Here is a 4,869-nt window from a genome sequence, read left to right on the forward strand (position 1 = left end):
GATGGAGTGTATAAACTTGATCATTGTGCCACTCTTGATCTTTTCTGTTAGAAATAAAAAGCAGGGTTGGGAGGTCCTTTAGGACGAAAAGCTCCAAAATCTGTAGGGAGATAGATGGCAAAAAATAAAATAAAATAAGGATGTGGTAATTGGGTAACAAGAGAATATGATAATCTGGCAATGTATGAAACTGTACAAAAATTCTTTTGGGACCAAAAGCATCCATGTAAGATAAGTCTCCATAGAGATAATATTTGGTACTAACTACAGAAGTAAATTTTATTGCACATAAGATAATACCTGTAGAATAACAGAATTCAAGTGAAATGATACAAGACAGCTAAAGGTGTGCCAGAAATGGTCATTAAGGCAAGTCAAGAGACAGGAATAGATATCTCAAACCTGTCTTCTTAAATGACAAGTCCGCAGACAGACGGGTGGCAGAGCTGGGAACCTTGGCTTTCCGAGGCTCCTGTAAGCATTGACATCAATTGCATGACCTCTCACCAAAATGCCTAATAGCCTGCAACCACTGAACTCAAGCTCATAAGCTTTCCAAACAGCAGAAAGATCCAATAAGCCAATATTTCTTCTCAAATTCATCTTAATAATGGATGCAAATCTGACGAATATTCCTTCTACTCATGTCTATTGTTCTTGTAAATTGTTTTCAGATTTTAAAAAATTGATCAGTCTATTTCTTCCTTCAGTTACATTCTTCAAAAATCATTAATATGCAATGTAATGGACGGGGCCAGGGCCGGAGCTCTGAAATCTTACTCCCACAGATTGAAACTTACTAGCTCTCTGATCTTTCAACTTGAGTCCTAGCATCCTCATTTGTAAGATGGAGGAAATAAATACTTTGAATCTCACAGCCTTCCTGTGTTTATGAAGTCATGTGATGCCTTGGGATGAGACAAGACATACTCTAGACACCAAATAAACATCAGCTAATATTGTTTATGACTCAGTTCAATGTCTACATTACTTAGTTCCTAAAACAAGACATAGTATATCTAAAAGCGACACATAGCAGATATACGTTGTCTGTAGTTTAAAAAAAAAAAAAAAGATGAAAAACTGTATGAACTCATAACCATCTAGGATGCCGGAGTATCACCTAGAGGAAGGGAAAACACATATGCTGCAGAGTTTTAGAAATCTGAGTTTCAATCTCTGATTTCCTCTCCTTAGCTATGTGCTTTTTGGCAACTACTTAAGATCTTTCTGGCTCCATGTCCTCATCTGGAAAAGGGGAATTATATCACCTTCCCTATATTGAGATGACGAATGGTGGGTACAATGGCTGCCACACAGCAAGCCCTCAGGAGATGGTAGCCATGGCGATTCTCATTCTGCCAGCCTGCCGGACAGGTGTGTCCAAAAACAAATCCATGTGGGTGTACACCAAATTTTTTAAATAGTATTTCAGACAGCCTGAGATACAGTACCTAGCTAATGCAAGTATTCATTACAGCTTGTAGCGACTGGCTTGTAAACACATTCATTGTTTCGTTTTACTTTTTTTTAATGGGTTTTTTTTTTTTTTTGAGAGACAGAGTGTGAGTGGGGGAGGGGAAGGGAAAGAGAGGGAGACACAGAATCTGAAGCAGGCCCCAGGCTCTGAGCTGTCAGCACAGAGCCCATCACAGGGCTGGAACCCACAAACCACAAGATCACGACCTGAGCCACAATGGGACAATTAAGCGACTGAGCCACCCAGGTGCCCTGTTCTGTTTTACTTTTTAATTGAGGTATAACATGCAATACAGTGTGTTAATTTTAAGGGCACTAGCCACAGTGTACAACTTGATGAACTTTTACATATATACACTTAAACAAAGAACATTTCTGGCATCCTCAAGTCCTTTGCAGCCAATACTTATCCCCCAGAGGTAAACACCAGTGTCACTGCCTACCCACCACACTTCAGTTTGCCCTGTTTTTTAAGCTCACATAAAAGTAGTGGTACAGGGTGTACTCACTCTCTCTCTCTCTCTTTCTCTCTCTCTCTATTGTTGTAAACAGTATGTGCTTTTCTGGAAACATATTTAAAAACATATTAAAATGTCCGGTGTGTATCTGAGAAGGTATGTTCCTTAACTTGGCCACTGTTTATTACTATTTTTGTCCTTGTAATTGGAAATTCCTCATCTTGGTTTCATATTCACTCACTGTTTATTTTGGGTCAATTTTCTGGACGTGCTCGGAAATTAATGGATTACATCTAACCATCTTTCAGGAACTAAATGATTACGACTTGTGTGGATCTATTGAAAGAAAAATCATGAGTGTGGGCATTCAAGTACATCCTCTAGAAAAAGAACACACAAGTGGCTGTGGCTGGTGGGTGCTATTATGTAACCAACACGCGTATTCTGAGAGAGGAGGCTTAAAGCATAAACGTTTCCTTTTGGAAGAAGAAAAAAAAGCAAAAATCCAATTGTATGTAGAATTCAGGGAAAAGAATACCCAGTATGAAGAACACAGGACTGCAGAAGATGGCGGAAAAACAGAATTAGAGAAGCCAAGGAAGCAAGAAAATATGGCAAAGCCTTCCTACAACACAATAGAACCTGATGCCCAAGAAAACAAAGGCTACCTTTGCTAAACCAGGAGCGAGAACATATTATGAAAGATGCAAAAAAGACTGAATATGGAGCCACTATTTTGTCTCTGCCTTTCACACAAGAATGGAGGAAACAGAAGTTCCATAAGATAAATATTAATGAGTCTCTGGGAATATCAAGAAACAGAATTAATAAGAGGCAGGTAAAAGAATACTTATACAATTTAAATATTTATAAATCAGCAGTGCCGGATGAGATTCATTTGAACATATTCAACGAACTGGCTAAGGCAGGATGTACCTCCAATACTAGTGTTTGTCGTGGAGACTTATGTACCAGAAAAATTTAAGCAGGCTGATTTAGGGCTGAAGATAAAGCGGCCCAAAGCAGATCTGGGAAAAGGTGGGCTAGTTAGCGTATCCAAACTACCAGTCAAAACCTTAAATGAAATCATAAATCAGTCCATGAGCACCTTGAGGAAAATAACATAGTAAGTAATAGCCAAAGAGGTTCATAAAAAATAGAGCCTGTCAAGGCAACTTAATCCATTTCTGGATATGCTAAGAAATTTAGGGAAGGTAATGGATGTTACAGACATACTTTAGGGAGGCCGTGTGGATACCACCAGACAATTCATTTTGGACCCATCTTGTTGATGCTATGGCTGTTGTTCTCACTCTTTCCAACAGTGAAGGGCAATTTCACTTGCACACTTACTTTGTGGGAATAGGCCTCTATTTATTCTTCATGACAACCCTGCATGGACTTCAGTTATCAGGTAAATGTAGTCAACACCCAGAAGTACAAAATACCTGTTACTCACATGACAGTGAGAGATATTGATAATACTGAAGCAAACTGGACTACATCCTTGGGAGAAACAACGTGTGTGTGTGTGTGTGTCTGTGTATGTGCGTGCGCGTATGTAACTGCAATTATTAGCATAATTTAGGCAAAAAGGCATGGTTTTGCTCCAACCACTCATTTAATGATAGAAAATAAAAAGGATGTAGAAACAAAGGCCCTTTTAAAAATATGCACATCTGGGGAACCTGGGTGGGTCAGTTGGTTAAGCATCCAACTTCTACTCAGGTCATGATCTCACCGCTGGTGAGTTCGAGCCCCACGTCAGGCTGGTGCTGACAGCTCGGAGGTTGGCGCCTGCTTTGGATTCTGTGTCTCTAGCTCTCTCTGTCCCTTGCCCACTTGTGCTCTCTCTCAAAAATAAATAAACATCTAAAAAATTGTAATAAAAAATGAAAATATGCAGATCTGATCACGTCACCAGATCAGATAGTTATATAGTTTCCTGAAACTATATAAAAGCTTCCCATTGCTCTTAGACCAGAATGCTTTGCCTGCCAGGAAGCCTGTGCAGTCTGGTGTGTGCTCACCTCTCCAGCCTCACTGGCACCAGCCTCTTCCTAATTCTGGACAAGCTAGCTCCCCCATCTTCTTCCAGTTCTTTAAGGCATCATATTGTTCTTGCCACTAGGCCTTTGCATATGCTGTCTTGCCTTTCACTAACTTCCTCATTCTTCAGCTTTCTACCCAAATCCCGCTTGTTGGGGGGAACCTTCTTTAACCTCTCAGGCCATATGCCTTCAATTGTATTTTGTTCTAATAAAATCACATTTCCTTCCCAGAAGGGTTTATTTTGGAATGTAATTTGATACTCTTATTAAATTAATATAGTCCTTCCCTACTAAACTATAAGCTCCACAAGAGTGACTAAATATGAGTTTTTGTGAAGATTGCACCCAAGACCTGGCACAGCACTCCAGACAATAAATATCTGTGGTCAAATAAGAAATAATTTACTATATAGACAGAGACGGGCTCCCTTCAAAAAGGGTTAACTAAAAGTATCTCTCCGTCTTGAGGATTTTAATATTCTCTTCAGTCTTCTTCTCACATAGAATAATGGGGAAAAGTCTTTAATGAGGGTCCTGTTGACAGAGGGTATAAACAACACGAGGCAGCTCAAACTTGAATTGTTGAATTCTACATTTGCACATTATACTTGCCTCTGATGTGTTCCGAAATTTCATTTCGTGGTGATAATGAGTATGTGGGAAATTAGCATTCTATCGCTCTTCACATGAGAGTGTGAGGGAAGGTTTTCCAAGCCATGTACCATGCAGAAAACAAAATGTTTTTCTCGCAGCTAACTTTGTGATGTACCCTTACTGCTTCAACAGCGTTCTTCTCTACACCTCAGAGGGGTCTAAACCTAGACTGACAGAGAGCCACGACGTTAAAAAACAATATTCTACTCTCAGGTCAGCCACTGACC

The sequence above is a fragment of the Hyaena hyaena genome, unplaced genomic scaffold (assembly GCF_003009895.1).
Source record: "Hyaena hyaena isolate Hyena2069 unplaced genomic scaffold, ASM300989v1 scaffold_543, whole genome shotgun sequence".
Taxonomy (NCBI): Eukaryota; Metazoa; Chordata; class Mammalia; order Carnivora; family Hyaenidae; genus Hyaena; species Hyaena hyaena.